Genomic DNA, 21,400 nt, shown 5'->3' with positions numbered 1-21,400 from the left:
GTTTAAAATACTTCTTACTTAGGTATTAGGTTGGGGAATAAGTTAGTAGCGTTTTTATCAACAAAAAAAAAGACTGTTTTATGACCGCAGCTCATTTGTTCGTCAAATTGACGAGTTGTCATCCGACCCTTTTCCTTTAAAAGTGCTTTGAGACTCTCTTCTTTTCGAATTCAGTATGTCTTCCGCTTCGGCGTGAGTCGTCGACGTCAAAATCGCCATTTTTGAATTTTGCTAGCCATTTAGATTCTGTAAACATGCTATATGATATAAATAAGGCGCACAACCTATCTGTGCTTCAAAAATGATTTATTCGAAAGCAATTCATCTCCAACCCCTTATAAGATGAAAAAATAAAACCAAACTTTGAAAGTTGATGGATTATGATTGATTTTATTCCATAAAATCACTTCTAGCCTCAATTACAGTCTTTATATAAGGGCGTTTGCACAAGCTGACCTTTGCCACCTGGTCCCTTGGTCAATCCTGGAACTCCTCCTTGATCTGACTGATGATTTTGTGTTTGGTCTGTCGGTTGATAGCGCCACACACACAAAAAAAATCATCAGATTATGATCCGGCGAGTTTGGAGTCCAAAATTCTAACAAGATTAAGTCGTCAAAATTGTTTTGGAGCTTTGCCCGCATTTCTGTTTGCTCAAAATCACCTTTAGAGGCCTCAGATTTCCTCAAACGAACGTCTCCCTGAGTTTTAGAGGTCAAACAATTGTTATGTTGTCGTTCCCAGTGCGGATTCCAAGGAGGGCTCCGCGCTTTTCCAAATATTTGGGCCCACGAATTTTTCAATTGATTCTATATATATTTTTTTTTTTTTACAGCTGGTGCAGGTTTGAACAAGCTATCTAACACAAGGAATCAGTTGTCTAAGTGCCTGTGTTTGCCCAAGATAGCGAGTCAAAGTAGCGACATATATAGCTTCTGCACCCTGTATTTCGTTATATTTTGTAAAGAGAATGGACATTTTGATCTAGATGAGTTCTTTTGGTCTTGTTTTTGAAAAAAGAAATAATATTATGCAGGAAAAATTTTCACTTTTTATTTTTTTTTGTCTAATTTAGAAATTTAAAAAAATAAAGAATATGGAAGATGGGGAACATTTCCGACACTTTTTTTTGTTTTTAGGTCAATTACTCAGAGTTGATTTTATTTAGACATGCCAAAAGTTAACATAAAATATATATGTCACCTATTAATTGAGTGTTAAAAAATGTGGAGTATCAACATACAAATAGTCTTGAACAAAAATGAAGATAGCAAGAAGCTCCCAATTTATTTTTGTACTTTATATATATAAAGTGCAATATTTCACAGATATAAAGTGTGAGTAGTCAAAAATTAGAATCTTCTTTGAGGCAGTCTAGCCTTAGTTCTAAAAGTCTAACAATTTTGTACTTGGCGCCATTCGAAAGAGCTGACAAAAAGCTACGATTTGATGTTTGTTTTGTTTTTGTTTGATCAAAAATGTCGGAGCAACAGGCAAAACGACAGAGAATGTGTGATCTTCTTCGTACACAAGTCGATTTCCAACAAGAAGATATTCACATTGGACGCTGGAGAAATGATCGCTTCTTGGCTGAATCAAGAATTCAGGTCAAGGAAAACTTCAGGACCAAATATCCAGCTCTGGTCATACTCCTCGGTGTCGTGGTGTCTGACGGCAGTAAGATGCCTACCTACTTGGTCATGACCAACGAGAAAGTAAACACGGACGTTACTACAATATCCTCAGATACCATGTCTTGCCATGGTAGAAGAAAATGTTCCCTCTGGACAACTATGTGTTTACCCAAGACGACGCCCTGGCACACACGTCCAAGAATGTGCTGCATTTCTGCAGGGAGAACGTGGCTGCCTTCTGGCCTTTGCCCTCCCCCGACGTGATCCCTCTGGACTTCGCTATTTGGTGTTTCTTGGAGGTCAAGAAGAACAAGACTTGTCGACTGAATGTCGATGTCCTGAAGGAGTGGCACAACTTGTCCTCGGACTTCATCAAGGCCAGTTGTGCTTCTGTTCATTCCAGTATTGGATCCATCATTCAGAATGGAGGGGACATATTGAATAAAAAGTGTAGAAAATTGTTGAACTACCAACTTTTGCTTCAAAAGTTTATCATACAAATGGTACTAAATAAAAATATATAAAAGTGAAAACGGCTTTTGTATTTGAGTCAATTATAGGCCATATATTCAAATTGGTAGGATGAGTTTAGATATGCAATAATTTTGGTTATAGTTTAAAACCTTTATTTGATTTAAAAGACTGATATTGTCCCGAATATTGTCTTTTAAAAAATATATATATCAATATCCCATTAAGTGCTACTATTAGTGCAATTTGCGGCGAATCCTAAGGAATAATAATAATATGTAATTTGTTGATAGAAATTAGCGATAACCCCTCAAGAATAAAAATGTAATCCACAATCAATTTTGAGAAAAATCATTCTAGTTGGCTTTTGTGTTGACAGGCCACATTTTATTCATTGTAAAATGATCGTGGTAAAAAGGTTGGAGACAAAAATTTTGGGTTAATATCGCTGCTTGGTAAAATTGTTGTGTACGTTATTATTCTGAAACAATATTTTTGTGCGTAATACACCGCGAAGCAATATTATGGTGTACAATTTCATTGCAATTATATTATATTCGAGCAATCAAATTATTGAATGATAAAATATTTCACCGCAGCCGCTTTCTTGAGCATCATGGACTCCTTCAAATATCAAAAAATACAGTTCAGCCCTCAGGTTTTAAAGACGAAGTGCTGCACTACAAGGAAGTTTAAACTCCACAAAAATATAACCTCTCCAAATCAGTTTTTGTCCAATATCTCAAAGGGGAATTGACAAAGTATTTATTTTTTCACAATAATTTTCATTATTTTATACGATGGTAATGTATATTTTATAGTTTGCCACAAAAAGACCTAACACAAAAGTCCGATGATGTCCACAGTCTCTTCTACATTATTTTTACATCAACAAAATATACTAATCAATTAGTCATTTCATCACAACACAGGTTAATAGGAATACAAGGTGAGACCATCATGTAATCGGGCTTGCTAAAATGTTCAATCTGATGTATTGTACCGACTGCTGAACAAGACAGTCAGATTTTGACAAAATATGCAACCACTCATAGTTTATGACGTCACTTTTTCTAGAATTTTAAATTTAATGTATCGTACCGACTGCTAGGGAGGAAAAAACAGATTTTGATAAAACATGAAACCACTCATCTATTATGCCATCAATATTAAAAGTGTGGTGCAAGTCAAACATCAGTTGTACACAGTTTTATGGTATAACCTTGTATTTCTATTAACCTTGATCACAACGAGACCTCACACCCAAATGTGGACTCTCAGAAGCCCTCCATAGTGGCTGCATGGGACAACTTGTCAGAAGAGTTTGTCATCAACTCCTACATGGCCTTCAGACGACATGTAAAAGCTGTGATAGATAATGAAGGTGTCCATATTGAGTGAAAAAGTTTTGTAAAAACCTTGTCTACATGTTAAAATTATTACATGACTCCATAAGTTATTTGTACTTTAGGGTACAAGCCTCCGGTGGGGCCGGGTGAGGGATATGAACCCTCAATTCTTTGCAATTTATATAGTAATGGCAATCTTTTTGGAAATGGGAAAAAATAATACATAAATTATATTTTGCCTTGAGCATAGGGAGGGGGAGAAAAAACCCTCGCAATTTATATAGTAATGGCAATTCCTGACGTCCACCACGAGCCAACACTATAGCATTACAAAAAAAAGTTTATTTATTCTATCACCTAATTTTAGTTCTGATCTGATCTGAACCATAAATCAGGGATCAATTCATATGAATTTCAAGAAATTTAGTGTGGGGATTTAACCTTATGCCGTGATTATGTATTTTAACTTTTTATTTTACACAAAATATGGGCGTGGCACAAAAAGTCTTGCTTTCATTGTCATTTGAGGAAGTCGATTTTCTGTAAATATATTTAATAATAACACATTTATATTTAATTTTCTTTTTTTGTACAAAAGTTGTGCAACAATTGGATTTGCTAATTTTCATAAATTAAAACCCCACCTATTTATATATGCCTGCAAATCAATATTTCATAGACATATAGGAGTCAATTGGGGCCTTTGTATTCCAATTAGTGCAGTGAGTTAAAATAACAAATAATTTTATATATAGCCTCTATATGACCTACGAGACTTATATTGGCCATTCAAATAAAATCCATGCATTTCTCATTCTTTTATTGTGACTATCAATTTGGCTACTTCAAGTGTAATTTATAGCACATCCAAAGGGTTGATCAATATAATTTGTTGATAGTAATAGACGAACATTCGTCAAAGAGTACAAATGTAATCCGTATTCAATTTTGAAAAAGATCCTTTTTGCTTGCTTTTGTATTGACAGGCCACACATTCGTTTGTTACATTTTGAATTCAAAGAATATTTTTATCATTATTTGATGGCATAATATGAACAATTATAATGCAAATAGATTCGTTTTCCATAATGCATAGACTTAGACAAAATGCCTTGCACGAAACCAGAAGATTATTATGTAAGTGTTTTTCCACGACACAACTCCCAAAAATGCAAAAAAAAAAAAAAACACAAAATTATATAGGCCCCTTTGTTTAAAATAAGAAAAAATTTAATGACGCGCTTGTGTTCTATTTGTAATATTTCGATGTTTAACCCTCATAACTTATTGTAAGCAATTTTCTAAATAAAAAGTAAAAAAAAAATAAGCAAAGTCAATCGAGAAATAACAGCGTCATAATTAAAAACAGGAGCAAGGGAGAGCTGCAATTCTGGATCTATCTGGCGTAAAAAACCACCATTAGAGATCTCAAAAGTGGTGGGCTATAACTGATTTACTCTATACCGGATGACCGCGAGAGGAACACCAAAAGCTTCCACAATGTCAAAATCTAGACCAAAGAGAGTGAAGAGTTTGTTGAGGCAGTTAAAGCCACCATTTTATTCAGAAGAGGCAAGGTGTCTCTCAATGGTCTTGATCGTAAGTTTGACAGCAGCCATGCTCCACTTGTTGAAGCCAGACTTAACCCTTAATACCTACAAAAGAACTCCTCCTCAGGATTTGAAGATTTTGGATCGAGGGAAGTGACCCGGTACAAAATAATTCTCAATAAGCTTGAAAAGCAAGACTCCTGGCCGCCCCAAAGACCCGATTGTTCCCCCTGGACTTTGTTATTTTTGAAAAGTCAGGAGGAAGCTTTTGGGAGTTTAATACCCAACAAAGGACCACCTGAAGGCCACCATCATCACTGCTTGAGCCAACCTAGAGTCAAGCTTTGTAATTAACTGCTGTGCAAAGTTCCGCGCCATTCTGGAACTGGTCAATAAGACAAAAGGCGGTTATATAGATCGAAAAAGTAAAAAAATGTGTTCCTTGATTGTATTTAGGAAGTTAATTATCCAAATTTGATGATATTTTTGACGTATAACAATTTTTGTAATTTTCAAAAAGTGGCCTATTTTAGAAAGATGAGGCTATATATAGCCCCACAATACATACGGAAGAGGTTTGAGTCTCAAAATATCTTGCTTTACAAACAAGCGGAAATATGTTGGTGTACTCATTATATACTTAGGTATGTAGAATATTCATATACAGACTTGGTCTTTGATGGATAAGTATAATTACAGTCGTTTTGTTTTCAATTACTTAATTGCTTTTTAATAAGAAGATTAATATATCTGGTATTTCATTCGTTCATTTAAAAATATTGAGTAAGTATCTAGATGAGTAGTGCAGATCAATTATACAATAAAATAATTAATAATTACGTAGGCATTTATAATTTATAATACTCATTCATATTTATCAAACATGGAGGGATGAGCATTTCGTAGAGCACGAGGAGATGGTGGGAGTGAGACCTATGTAACTACTGAATTAAGACCATTGTTAACATCTGATTTTGGAAGAAATTTTTTTTTACCCCTATGGAGAGGAGAGCATTTAATATTTATTCAAGTCCCTTGAGTCTTTACGGAATGTATCCTGTTCCGTACTCTTTGAACAAGAAAGAAGGTTCATAAAGAGATAAAGAACATCGCTTTCATCTCCAATATCCACTCTAGGTTTCTCCAACTGTACTGAGATTTATAGTTTTCCTCTCTTAGATCTGTCATTTCCTTGTGATCTCCTATGACTTACCATTTGAGTGCCTCCCCGAGTCATTTCAGTGATTTGCCTCTCCATATCCAATCCTGGCCAATAATTAAATGGACATCGCTGCTCTCGGCTAATTTGATGTTATGCTTGTTCGTCCGTCTATGAGACTTCTTCAATATGAATAGCCCATCATGTTTACAGTCTAATGATAATTGATAACGGATAATTAAGTATTAAGCAAATTCTTCCGTTCGAATGGCTGTCGCAATAGATGCTAGATAGTTGTGACTAGCTTATATTAACGAGTGTTGCTATCTTCATGTTGATATCGGAAAACTTTTCAGAACTGCCTCGTATGAGCGCCTGCTATAAATAGGGTAGAAGAGCTGAAAAACTACTCTAATGACATAATATAAGTTCAAAAGGCGGCCATTTATCGGCAGTTTAGACTTAAATCGGCAAATACATATATAACTATATATTAAAAATCAGGCCTGTGAAACTCATAAATCACAGTTTTTATGTAATTATTTAATTCCAATATCAAGCCTATCAAGTGTTTTTTCCATACAAATATTACAAATTGTCTACCATTGGCCTTTTGATCTTATTTTATGTAATTCGCTTGAGCCTTTGCTTACAGGTTTCTAGTATAATATGTATGCATAATATATGTCCCCGCCGGTATGTTATGTTGAAACAAAAGAAACCGAAAATAAACGGGGGAAGCAGGTGCATTGCTAGCTTTCATCCTTGCGGGGGGGGGGGGTTAAACAATGGTATATAATTACTTATATAAATAAGTATATTTTATTTAGAAACGATAAAAATTTGACGTGGGGAACTTTAGAAATTTTAGATGGTATTAAGCCCCCCCAGGCAAAAAAAAAAAAAAAAAAGGACCTAGCGATGCCACTGTTGGCTCCCCTGATAATTTGAATAATGTTCCGGAGGAGAACAATTTGGCTGGTATGAGGTTTAATTAGATAATCTGCAAGCAACCGTGAAAGGAAGGAAATTAACACAAATCCCACTCTATTACTATTGGATGAATTCTAGGACTGGTTTCCTAATCAGTCTCCTTCCTCCTATAGTCTTCTTTTTTTTATGGGTCTGATCTTTTATACCATTCAACGGTCCTAAGGACCGATACGTCGGTCCTTCAGTCCTATGGTCTTAGCCATCTTTTTATTTTCTTTACTCCTAGCTAGGATTGAAGAATACAAAATAAAGAAAATAATGAATGATAGCTAGAATGTATAATAATAAGCTGTATCCACAAGCCTACTACTTCAAACTTCAGATAACTTGTCTCTTTGAAAGAGGTTATGATGAAACTTCAACAATTGAAAGGGCGTATTTAGTAATTGCGTCATTTCAGCTGTTATAGTGCACTTAAAAGACCCAAAAGGACTGTTAATTTTTTTAGAGTGATCCAACATAACACTCAGTATACTCGTATAGAAGGGACATATGTGCTGGAATTACTCCAATTTCGATCCTGAATTCTACTCGGTGTCCAACAAAAACTTACAATTATAACTCTGCAACAAATCCTGATTGTTACTCTCTTTTCTAAACAATTAAGAATTGCAAAGCCCTTGTTACCTCAGAAGTTCCACCCTCCTTCTTTGAAATTCCAAAAAGAACAAGACCATTAACATATTTTTCTTCCCCATTCGTGAGCCCTTTTAGATTTATAGATACCAAATATTTTAGGATATAGATGGCAGGGCAGTCCACAAACGCATGAAGTGTGTTATTATATATATACAGTCCTCGTAATCCTTACAATCTTTACACTTCGTTTTTGCTAAATAGTTCATGCTTTTTTGAATGTGATAATATCGTTCCGGCCAAATACTAAAAATAAACAAGAAAAGAAATATATAAAAAAACAAGATCTTTCTAAGTGTCTTAGAAGTCGAGAGGATGTCATCTGAACGTAACCAACGAATTTTCGTCTGCGCACTTTTGGACGCTGGCAAGAAACCAACGGAGGAGAAGTTGTTACCATGGGTCCAGACCAACAACTTGGACATGAACATGGGGTTCCAGCAGGAATTTGCGCCTGCATACACGTCCAAAAAGGCCCAGAAGTGGTTGGAGTACAACTTGCATTTCTGGCCAAATATGATGTCGCCCACTACTCACCAGAAGCCAACCCATTCACTTTTTGGGTGCATGTTGGGTCCAAGGTCTGCATCTAAATATCAACAACCTCAAGCACACCGTCAACCAGCACTGTGATGCTATGTCTGATAACTACATCCACAATGGGTACAAGGCTTTCCATGGCCGCCTGGAAGCCATCATTGCTCCAAAGGGACATACATCGATGATTAGGGTGGCCAAGCCATCATATTAGTTATTTTTATTTTATTGACATACCCTACTACAGCTGGTTGTTGAAATACATCTTCATAAAGTTCTAGAAAGTGTAAATATTTTTTCGCCGCACCCGGTAGATGAAATCTTTATTTTATAACTAGGATTAAGATAAATCCATTCCATAAGCTTTTTAAGACCTGGAAAATCCGTTGGATCTTTTTTATTACCCCTAAAGTTATGGTACCCGAAGCCAGTTCAGGTCTCGGATTTTTTCGGATAATAAAAGTTTACTTATCCAGTACCTGGGTACTTCAGATCCGGATCCAAGACCCGTCCTATCTGTAGTGGGCAGCAAGGCCAGATAGTGGAACTGGAAAAAGGGAAGAGTAGGAAAGAAAAGGCAGTAACAAATTCGAGGAAAAAAAGAAGAAACATCGACAGCTGACATCAAAATACAGAGTGCATTTTTTGTTTTAGTGACGTATCACCTTGTCACGCAAAGCAACTATTTACGTAGATTTGGCTCCGAGCACAAATCAAGATATACAGATATTGCTATAGATAATATCTTTTTTTAACTAGGATTAAGTACCAACTATAAGCTTTAAGCTTTTTAAGGTCCTGAAAATACTTCAGATCTTTTTGAGGATCCATAAAAGTACAAGTACCTGAGGCAGGTTCTAGTTTTGGATCTTCTCGGATAATACAAGTTTACTTGTACCGTACCCGGATACTTCAGATGAGGCTCCAATACCCGTCCTATATCTAAAATACAATAATCACAATAATTTATCGGACCACTTCATTGTTGTCTTGGATTATGTATCTAGAAGCATCATCTACTTCATGTAAAGGATTTATTCGTCGAAGATAAAAAAGAGCTGTATGATCAAACACGAGGAATCAATTACCTACGCAAAAAATAGTTAAAAACTAGACATTTTATTGTCTGATGGAAGTTCATAGTAATAATATATCTAAATTATAATTATTATTCGTTAATTAGTCCTGTATGAGGTTTAATATAAGTGGAATGCTTGTTAGATACTTGGCTAGAACATGACATTGGTGTACAGGGTGATGCTTTGAAATTTCCCCTTTAAAAAAAAAGTAAGCAAAATAATAGAACTCCCTCAATGATAATACTATTTAATCTATACTAATAAAGCAAAATATGTCTGTACGAATATCTGAATATAAAAAAAACGCTACTGGGTGCACTATAAACAGTGATCCATGATGTATATCATAAACATACTTTGATCGAAGAAATAACAATGTAGCCGTATTAATGAAATATTGCAAGCGTGCTCATAATATATATATATATTTTTTTTTTATCAGTCAAAAAAAAAATCTTGAGGAGGGAAGACGTCATATGGATTGATATAAGTATTGAGTAGTTACGTGTGAGTGTGCACATGAAAAACGGAGAGTAACACTGAGGAATTCTTGGGGAGTTATCTTCTACATTGTTCAATCAAAGATTGTCTTTTAGCCGACGCCTAATAACTCGAGGCAATGCCGAGTACTACCACTAGTATTAAATATAGTTATCATACTCAATTAGAGGTTGCTGTGAAAAATATATGTTACATATCCAAGCTACAAACTGTCACACCACCTTGGAGATCATATATTTTTATTAGTTGGCTCGCGCCCTATTAAGTGTATTCTTGAGTGTGTCGTTTTGAGGAGGTTTGATCAACTTTTTCGAATTTTGAAACGGGGTATCTGGGAATTTTCAACTGAACTTGGTATCCTACAAAATGCATTCAATTGTCCGGAAATTTGCCATAGAATATTTTTTCATACTATTCCAATTTTTCGAAAACTCCATCATTGATTTCTAAAAACTTTATTTTTTTACCCACTTTTGTATACATATTAATGCAAAGTTAGTATTCAAAGTTTGAGCCTCTGGTGACGACATATTTATCCAGCTTGTAGCAGAAGCTTGAGCATACCTGAAGAATTTCTTCCTCATTAATAAACCTAAGACGTCAATATTTGGATGGCAGGCATGACAAACCTTCCATTCAGTTACAACCGAAGAATATTAATCGAGGGGATTGAGATCTAAAAAAGAGGGCAGTCAAATCCAACGATTTGAATGCCCTCATTTTTATCAATAAATTTGTTTTTTTTGTTATCCATACAGCATTTTTGACTTTTCCTACCAAAAATATCCTTCATTTCGATCATGTTCTTTAGACGACTTCTTGGAGACACATATGTAGAAATGGGAATTCACTTTTGGCCCTATCTACCCTTTCAGGATTTAACTCAACCAAATCATTCCTTTTAAGAGATTATAACATTTTCACACAACGACTTCGGATATACCCTCTTCTAGGTCCTTTAGTTGATCACCACTCTTTAGTATTGTCTTGAGACTAAAAAACAAAGGAACATAGAATAAACTAAATGATTATTTGTCAATTATATTCTTAATTCTTCACATACTGGGTGCATAATTGGAAAGTAGACATTTGGAGTTTTAATAAGTTTAATTTCGGAAACTAAGTCTTGGGACTGTCAGTACTAGAACACATTGAAAAATGAGATAAAGTTGAGTAACGTCATCAAGGACAGACCTTTTTGAGTTTTTAGGACTGATTCCAGGACCACACTGGAGGGGACTGAGACTGAACTGGAGGGGACTGAAACCACACTAGTTATAACCATAGAAAAAGAAAATTATAGTTAATTCATAATCACATCCAGAATCTTCCGGTTTATTTCTGACTTTCCAGAGAAAGGACTCGTCCATGTTTAAGAATTATGCAATATCAACATTGTCTTGTCCGGTTCAGATCGTAACAAGGACATTGCATTTTCCACAATTGAGGACTAAATACTTCAATGTTCGATGCACTTTTTTTAACTGACACTAAACACTTCTGGCTACCCGCCAAAACAAAAAGCAATGTCTTATCTGCTTGTGTGTTGCTGCTGCAGGCGTTCAATATTTGTTGTTAGATAACGGCCGTACGCCTTACTCCCCTTTTTTTCAACACAACACTAGTTACACACAAAAATATCCAGACATTATTTGCTTTATTAAAATAGATTACCTTTTTAGAAACCAGGCTAATTTTTTTTTTTTCAAAATATTTAATTTTCTGTTACATTTTTTTCCAAAAATTTAATATTTGAAATTTAATTTTAGAATTTTTTTTTAAACATTTTAATTTGTGGACCTTTTTTCAAAAAAATCAAAAGACCAAGCACCAAAAAATATATGTAATCCTGCAGACGCCCTGGAAGTACTCCAAAGAAACTTTGATGTTTAATCAGACGTAAATGCAACTCTTTGTAACATTACTTACAGTAGTTCGACCCTTAGAATCCTGCATCTGCTGTCCGTTTAACTGAATATAGATACTACCATTTTCTTTTTCAGAAAGAGTTCCTCCTTCTTATGCAATGGACTAAGGATGCATGGATTGTATTACTCGTATTTTCCCTTAGTCATTGGCTCTGAATGATTTGAGATGAAGAAGAATAAAATGATATACCCTTGAAATACATTAATTTATTTTAAATTCATTTTTTTTTTTTTTACTTTTTGCAACTCAGTTCATGATAAGTAAATAATTATAATAATAATTGTATTAAATCAGTTGCATTCATAATATAACTTTAACAAAGGATATTCAAGAAAATAATATAACGACTATAACTACATGAAATGAAATAATTACCTAATCAAACAAAGAATGCTTCTTTAGATATATTCGATAATATATACCTTCTCGTATGTACAAAGTCAGTACGTTGAATTAGATTTTTTTTTTAAAGAATGTAATCACTAATTATGCTAACTTGTTCCCAATTTTGATATTACTATAAGGCCGATTCATTGATGGGCATGCGCCTCTAAAAATACCTACTATTAACATATTTCAAACGGTAAGTCCTAGTTCTTCCATATTGCTAAAATGGTTCAACCTAGTAAATAAGTAGTAACAGAAGATACTGCTCTCATTTAAAAGATTTTTTGGGTGGTAAACCGGAAAGGTGCGTTAATCCTACGGGAAATACGTTCCTAGACATTCCATACAATGTTCAAGTTCGAACCGATTTCAAAAAGTTAGTTTCATGTACATTATTAATAAAGGATTTGGATTGACGAATCTAGTTAATTACAATCTGTGATTATAGGCAAAGTGTTCAACTACAGGATTGGAGAAAGAAATCTCTTGGGTTTAGCGTATATGAAGGATTCCTCGCTGTCACATAAATCAATTCTACTCCAGGCGTATGACAATGAGATGACAATTAATATTGAACTGAGTCATTAATTAAAGGACATTCACCAATGCGGGTAACATTTGAAGGACTAGCCCAACTCCATACTCGAAGCACGATAATTCACGGCAAAAACGACCAAGTGCAATACTGGGTTTGTAGCTTAGTTGTTTGTAGTATACATTCACACCTTTACAACACATTATCGTATAATCTGATGTGACCAATAATGAACAAAATATATTTAGTTGAAATAAAAGACCGGGAAATACTAATATGCATAATACTTATATTTTGTGTAACTTGTATTAAAATAGTCTTAAGCTAGACCACTTATAAATCGATCATCCATGGAATATTAAATTCTTGTATTATCCTCATCGGAAGTATTCTAAATTCTTTATCTTATTTTTAGGGGAAATATAAAGATGATATATTAGAAGCATTGTGAATGTGTCTTTCTTTTGTATATGTAATATATTCGTGATTCCTTCCCCCTTGTTCTCTTCTCTTATTTTCTTGTATATATATATGTGTGTAAAGTACAGTCTTTTCACCTCGCTTTAAGTTTAAATAGTCGTGTATTTTATGTATGTATTAGAGTAGGTTTTTGTTTAACTAATAATATAGATGTTCCTATAAATAACCTTTTTATTATTCCTCCACGCCTTTCCTTCTCCTCACTTCTCTCGGTCGTCCTGGATCTCTCCACCTTATAAATAGTTTGTGTCTCCTCAACTTCGTCAAGACACAAAAGTATAGTTTTCTGAATTGTCAGGATACATCATCCAAGAATGGTCTGGCATTATGCTTTCATTCCAAAATCCTCGGTAGCGATTCTCCATTGTGTAAATATCTTGGTGAAATCTCTCTCCTTCTATGTCAATCTCCGCACCAAGGTTTTTGGGAAAGAAATCTAAGTGTAAATGCATTTTCAACTACATTCGTCACTCAAGTTCTTTGTAAGCATCAAGCAAGTTCTTGACTCCATCTTTAAAGGCAGGCGACTTTTTGTTTCCAAGGAAATTTTCATTTATCCATTTGAAAGCCAGCCAAGCTTTTAATTCGAGTGGACGTAAGACTTTCTGAAATCAGTTTCATTCAATACCTCCTTTATTTGTATTTCAACAAAAATTATCTATATCAATTTTGCTGCACTATCTGTCGAAAATTTTCTCGAAAGGTATTAGAACCTTTCAGAATTGACTTTACCCATTGTTTTTACAAAATTCTTCGTTAAACAAAGTTTAATGTGGAGAGGTGGTAGAAAGATTTTTTGGAGATCCACTAAACAGACAGACTGGACACTGCTTGTCCCTGGTACATATATAGACTTAAGATGGGGAGTCACTTCTGGTGTAATGTTACATAGTGGCAAAACTGTTCCACTGACATATAAAACAACAAAATTTTGTTAATCCTGATTGCATACCCATAAGCAATCCTATAACTTTGAGATATCAATAGATTTTCCATTTATAACTGTCATATTTAATTGCTTTTAGAAGTTTTTCCATATTGTCATATGAGTCATTTAAATTGTCAGAATGAGCAATGGGAACGGATGTCATTTTATTACAATTATGCAGGAGGACAATATATTTAATATTATACTATATTTTAGAAAAATAATAGGGGGATATGTGTACAAATTTTGAGACTCATAGATCCATTTTTTATTTTAAAAAAATATAATTTAAATATGCGGAAGCTTTATCAAAATTATTGATTTACCACAAATAAATAAGCAAACTTATAAAAAACAAAATTAACTTCCTCTAAAAAACTGTACGTGCTAGAAGAAATTTAAAGACAGATTTTGAATCCGTTAACTCTAATTGAAATAATTAATGCATATATTAAATTATATTAATACAAATGTCTATCAAATGACCCCGGGAATTACTAAGGAATCCACCAAAGTCAGAGATTGTCATCAAGAGAGGAATTATTCAGGGTAAGGGGCAGATACGTGTCTTGTTCTTGACCTAAAAATCTCTTAGTCGCACACACACAGTGAAACTGAGGCAATGGACTCATAACTCCATCCTTTGAAAAATGGATTTTAGTGAGGCCATCAAAGTGTTAATCAAACTATAGGCTCAAATATTCAAAGATCCGTAGATATCTTATTATGTTAGGAATAATTTTAGGATTAGGATTCTTACAGCTTGGGTATTCTGCTAATCATTAATCTGCTCATTTTTCTTAGTCCCTAATTAGCGGAAGTTGTTAGCGGAAAGGCTAAATGTAAAAAATAAATAATTGAACCCAATAGTTGTTTGTCGATGCTATAATTACCAAGGGGCATGGGTCCCAATAATTTGCTCAGCAGTAGTATTTATCGGCTTATTAATGGTGAGTCATACAAAAGTATGTATATTCGTTTTGTGCAAAAGAATAAAACAGAGAAAATAATAAAATTAGTGTTTATCAAAAATACACAATAAAAATCACAAATTAATTAACAATGCATTGGTGTAGAAATACAAAGATTTTGCCATTATAATTACAGATATGCTTAAAGCTAATCGATTAATTATATTTTAAGTCCCTTTTCAAAGGTTTAGTGACTCATAAATTAAACAGATTCCGTATTTTCTATGAAATATCTTCCAGCTCCATAAAAAACATATCTTATGTGCAAAGATGATTTTGTTTATATATTATCCGTCTGACGCTCCGACGTCTGTAGCAAACCCATGAACAATTTATTTCTACTAATTCTGGATGTTATTATCCTCATGATGATGAAATCAAAAAAAAAAAAATACATTCTCATGTGTTGATGAAAATACTTATTATAGATGAGGGTGCTTGAATCTTGTCTAAGTATCTTGGCTACAAGTAGATCTCATTTCATCACCATATGGATCTACAAATCCTCATCCGAGCTTTCAGATGAATTCATTTCATTAACCTTTTAATTTTAGAAAAAATATAAATATACAAATTAAATAGTCATTAAAAGTAAATTTCAGAATCAGGTTTGTAGTTGGGCTTTCAAAAATGTGATATTTTTCATCCTACAAACAAGAAACATCTATGTTAAATCAAATTATTACTGAAATATACATTTAAGATATCTAATTATTCCAATGTAAAAAGTTTGATAGCTTTTGATATAGTAAAACTGACCATAAAAATAGATTTAAGAGAATCAAGAGATATTTTTCGAAGACATAACAATAATATATTGATTATACGTATAATTGATGAGTACATTGTATAAGTTTGCCTGCACTTCATACTTTCAATTATCGAAACTTTGAAATAATACGGACATAATTTTTCAAAGCGAACATTATATTATTGGAGTGGGAGGAGAGGGATCTCGACTAAATCGATCCCAATTGTTCGAATAAGTTACCACAAAGGATTAGACAGTAATTGGAGTTTCTACAGTATATTTTATTTAAGTATGTTTATATTAATTTTCTGTTTCAGGAATTAATAGACTTGATAGCATAGAAGCTCCTCTCCATGATACCTATTACTTTCATCTTGTAATTATACTGTAGTGGTTCAGAGTAGATACAAAAAAAATGTCGTAGTGCTTTACATAATGAGATGTAATCTCCTCCTGCCTCATTTCTCGCTCCACAGATTGAGTTCGAGTCTCTCCTCTTCTCCTACTCCAATAATATATTATTCGCTTTGCGAAGTTGTTCCCTTATGATTGAAAGGTTGCGGTAATTGAATTTCAACTATCCGCTGTCGTTGTCTCCAATTTCTATATAAAAAGAGAAAATATGACGTGCAGGAAAATTTAAACCACGTACCCGTGCTAAATGACCTCTTTAATTTTTAAGAATTTATCCTGAATAAATTAATCAATAGAAATTATTTTACTCTTGGCTGTTGGACCGAATATGAATGATAATAATTTAAGGTCATATATTTTGCTATTACTAATTATTCAAAATACCACCATAACCATCTTTGAACATTCATTGTCCTTCATACTATCTAGAAACAGTCAGTTTGAGTTTAATCAATTCAAAAATAGTCAACTCAGGGAACAATAAAATTATGAAAGAACATAGAACGACGTATATTTTTTTTCAATTTCTTTTTTGTGTGCGCATATTTTGACTGATTTGCAAAAATAATTTTCTCTTATTAATAAAGTAAGTGCTAGAAATTGAATGCTTTAAGAGGTCATTTCTAACCCAATTCAAAGAATATTTAATTTTTATTAATAGAAGGTTAAACAATTAAACAGTTATCATTTCAATGACACAGAATATGTATGATATATTTATTATTTAACCTAATTTATATTATGTACAATATGCACTTAAAGGTAGACTATTTTTGCTCATCGTTCATGCGTGTACACACAATTATATAGATGGATAACGCATACAAGTATAAATATGGATAACGGGAGAAATGTTGCTCTCACGGAGACTTCTTTTAAACCAACTATCCGCTCTCGCTGTTTCCAATTAATATTAATAGATGTGGTTATAGGACTCAAGGGAGTCCTTTATATGAGGTAACTAGTTTTTTCATTTGGTACAGTCCAGTGATAGGACAGGTCCCATCAGTCCTTGACACAGGTCATTAAGACTGTCAGTACTAGAAATGATTTCATCATTCAGAAATAATGCAGTGCGCAAGCCTAGTGGTAACCATTTCAACACTGCAGATAAAATAGAGCTAATTTACAATTCCATCAAACTTTTTTGGGGAAAAAATAGTAGTTCAATATTTTTTTGAAACAATTCCTTTTTTAATTTGCATGAAGTTGACTGCTTGCTTCAGAAACCAGATTTGTTGCATAGAATTTTATTGAAAAAAAAAACAACGGAGAAGGTGTTTGAAATAATGTTTGTTCGATAGAAAATTGATTTGCTCTCTCTCATGCAAAGAAATTGGCTTAGATACATGATGTGTAATAGTGTTTATTTTACATAATATATAAATTTCATTATAAAAACTTGGGTTAAATGGAAAATATATGAACACATTCTATGTCATTGAAATGATAAACGTTAAACATTGAATATAAAAATGTAATAACTTATTGAAATGGCTAAGATATGAGCTTTTCAAGTTTCAAATTATTCGATTTATTTTTTTAATATGATAAAAATATTTTGTACTTGCGTCAAGCACCAAAATGAGAGCGCGTTCCATACACATTTTTGTGTTCTATTGCGTACACAGAACAATATGAAAAATAAATTGCAATACTTATTTTAAGGGCTTTTATCAATGTAATAATGTGAAAATATCCTTAACAATCTAAATCCTAAATGCACGGTATCATATGGGGTTATCATAAGATGTAAAAAACTTCATTTTTCATATGAAAACATCCTTATTACTACATGAATCCAACAATTATAATTTCAATTTGTGATAAAAAATTAAAACATTTGTTCAAAATCGGAACAACATGAATGGGAATCAGAACTACTTAGTAATAATGCTTAAGGAATTATTTATCAAATATTTTTTGGGCAAAATGTCATGGAATCGGTAAAGAAAAGGGAGTAATTTCGATCATATAAACCATCGAAATAATTAATGATGAAACCAATTAAATTCAATGACAAATCTTAATAATTTCAATAACATACCAATTAACAAAATCAATCAAACATATTGTAGAAATAACATCCGTCTTCCCTCCAATGTTATGTTTCAAATGGCTTATAGAATCTTCTTTCGCCAAAGTTAGACTAATACTGTTAGGATTCCAGATAAACAAACAAAAAATAGTCAAGTGAGTCGAATCTTAAAAATAACATTTCAAAGCTGTATTCTTCAAAAACCAATATAAAAAACGTGATTGCTAATGCATGGAAAAAGTAAATTATAGCAGCAGTCTGATGAAGTTATACGTTCATCCATGTTCATTAAAATAGCCGTGGGATATTTGTCGAACTGTGAGCTTCCTAAAAATATACGTACATACAGAAAAATAAGGGCATTTAACGTATTGAAATTTACCAAAAACGAAAAGCTGCGTTTTGGATCATAATCATTCGAGCAATCTGTTTGAACCATTCAAACAGCATCGTTTCGTATTCATTACCATTTTTTTCTAAGTTCCTTATTTTTGACCAACACCTGTTTAAATGAAATGAAAAGTAATGTTATATATATAATAAAAGTGTAAAAACCAATCAACATACCAAAGTCTTAACGTGAAGAAACTGGAGTTTCAAATTACAAACTTTAAAAATTATGTGTTCTTTTTGATGTTGCAGCCTATTTAGAGCAAAAATATAACTAATTAGACCTTTTTAAATTGTTATTCATCGCTAAATACTCACACTCATAAATCCGTAAATTTGCAATTCCATTTAATGATAAGCAAATCTTTAAGCGTATTTACAGAGAGTCTGGACCTTGTATCATAAATTGATTTCATCATGGTGAGGAAGCTCCGTTTTCTATGTCCAGAGGATAAAAACATTTTATTTACTTCGGATATAGCTTGGATTTCCTCGGAACATTTGTTACTATAATCTCCATCAACATTATCGAGCCCAGACTCCGTAGGAGAAATATGTTCCAATTGGGGATATACTCTCTGTAGATCTTCGCCAGCTTTTTTACAATGTGGTTTTCCATCCGTGACGAACACCTTTAATCTAGCTTTGTTAAAAGAATTTCCTAAAGTTCCTTCGATACTTTGGACGACAAAATCTACTATATTGTTAGGATTTTCAGTAGAGATATCTGTTAGATTGATCAGGTACGGGCGATACAGGAAATAGCCGTCCAAAGGACCTATCAGTATCGATGTCATTGGTCGATCTCGATTGTCCTTGGTCTCATCTACAGCTATGAAGATATCTTTACCCTCAACTTCCTCCTTAACTTTGCAGATGACATCCTTACTAACTTCTCCAACCAATCTAATCGTGGACTTTCGACTTGGAACGGATTTACCAACATATTTCTCCAAGAACTTCTTGAAATTAGGGTGATCGACGGTGGCTAGGGGTATGTTACACGAAACGAGCATCTTTGTGAGGTCTGTATTGAAGTTTCCGGAGTCTGTGTCCTCGTGAATTACATGTTTTCTGAATAACTCAACATTCCTGATATGGGTAGGGCATGCTAAGTGCCGTTTCATTCTAGAAGGAGGGCTAAATGGGCACTTATAACGACATATCCGACACATTATGTTATCTTCTTCTGCTAGGAAAGTCCAAATTTCCTCGCCTCCATTATCAGAAATCCACGCGTAGGGAGAAACAAAGTTTGACATTTTTAACAACAAAGGTAGTTGTCAGTTTATGATTTTTCTATTATGTTAATATTTTGTGGAACACGTTTCAAACAGAACGATCTTGTAATGAATGGATAATGAGTACTGGAGTACTGGCTTTTTTTTTTCTTTTCTTATTTAATGATGTGGCTTTTGTAGAGCGTGATGAGAAGGAGCAATTAATGTATAGTGGAAGAAAAGTTGCTAATAGGTGGCAGTTTGGCATAGCGAGACAGTACTAGTTTGGAAATTACTATTCAGGTTGAAACAATGTAGATGGCATAGAATTATAAGGGATAGAGATGCTCATTGTTTGAAAAACAAGTTCGGACTCTTTCACGTCAAATATAATCATTGTTTTTCATTTTTTAGATAAGTGTTGAAATTATAAATGGATTTACTAAAAAATACTACGTTAATAAGCATACTTTGTCTGTTTTTATGTATGAATATATGGCAACAAGTCAACGGGTGCACTGTATATAGTGCTCCATGATGTATATCATAATTCATTAACATATTTTTGATCTAAAAGATAATAATGTAGTCGTATTAATGAAATTTTGCAGCCGTGTGCATATAATACCGAACGTGTATACAGGATGCACTGTATGTAGTATTGTCTGGTGCAAATCACATAGATATTTTTGACATAAGAAATAATAATGTTGTTGTATTAATGAGATATTGCTGGCGTGTGCAATGTATAACAAGATCACTTTTTCTGTTTGATTTTGTTATTGTGCTATCTATATCATTATTCATGTGCACTTTCAGTTTATAACTTGATTATTCATCTTCAGAGAGCTGAGTCGACTCTTCCCTTGCGAAGAAGATTCCAAGATTGAAACACTGAAGAGATCCATTCCCGATGAGTAGGGGATTTCAATATTTCAAATATAATAATTATTTACTTCATTTGAATTTGTACGAAGCATGGTTTTATCTTTTGATATTAATTGTAATTATTATTTATTACAAAGTATGACGTCTTTATCTTTACATTGAAATAGTAAAGGTTATTAAGATAATGTAATGAAGTATTATAACGTATTTTGTAATAGTAGATAAAATAAGTATGTGTAAATTAAAAAAAAAACACAACTAATAAAAAATTATATACTTTAAAATTTTTAATAGAAGTTATATGCAGAGAATCAGACAAATTTAAAATGATACGATATAGAAGTTATTAATATAAAATAAAACAATTAGATTCAACAAATTATTAGCGGCAATTGTAAATTATTATGTATATGCATATGAAATGAGACATTTATTAAAGGAATAAAAATATTAAATAGCAGAATAGAATATCCATTGCAAACAAAACTATCGAGAAAAAAACGTATATTAATTGAGATAAGTTATTTCTGCATTATATAAATCATGGAAACTGAAGGACT

At 33.1% G+C, this 21,400-nt stretch overlaps 1 protein-coding gene across 18 annotated transcripts in view; it reads right to left on the bottom strand.

Moving 5' to 3' along the window:
- The window catches only part of LOC121125530 (uncharacterized), a 28,273-nt gene extending 8,044 nt beyond the window's left edge, over positions 1–20,229 (bottom strand). For 14 of the 18 annotated variants that reach the window (XR_011781975.1, XR_011781969.1, XR_011781970.1 and 11 more), the window contains exons 1-4: positions 19,051–20,229; positions 18,910–18,985; positions 18,725–18,844; positions 18,352–18,669 (exon numbers count right to left, since the gene is read on the bottom strand). The gene's annotated coding sequence lies outside the window, so the exon portion shown is untranslated. Of the gene's footprint in view, positions 1–15,112; positions 15,787–17,654; positions 17,738–18,351; positions 18,670–18,724; positions 18,845–18,909; positions 18,986–19,050 lie in introns of those variants that run through there. The other 4 variants (XR_011781976.1, XR_011781977.1, XR_011781978.1 and 1 more) reach the window with 4 other exon arrangements.
- Between the last annotated feature and the right edge of the window lie 1,171 nt (positions 20,230–21,400).

Source organism: Lepeophtheirus salmonis, chromosome 10 (genome assembly GCF_016086655.4).
Source record: "Lepeophtheirus salmonis chromosome 10, UVic_Lsal_1.4, whole genome shotgun sequence".
In the NCBI taxonomy this organism is placed as follows: Eukaryota; Metazoa; Arthropoda; class Copepoda; order Siphonostomatoida; family Caligidae; genus Lepeophtheirus; species Lepeophtheirus salmonis.
This window is presented reverse-complemented; position numbering and strand designations above follow the sequence as displayed.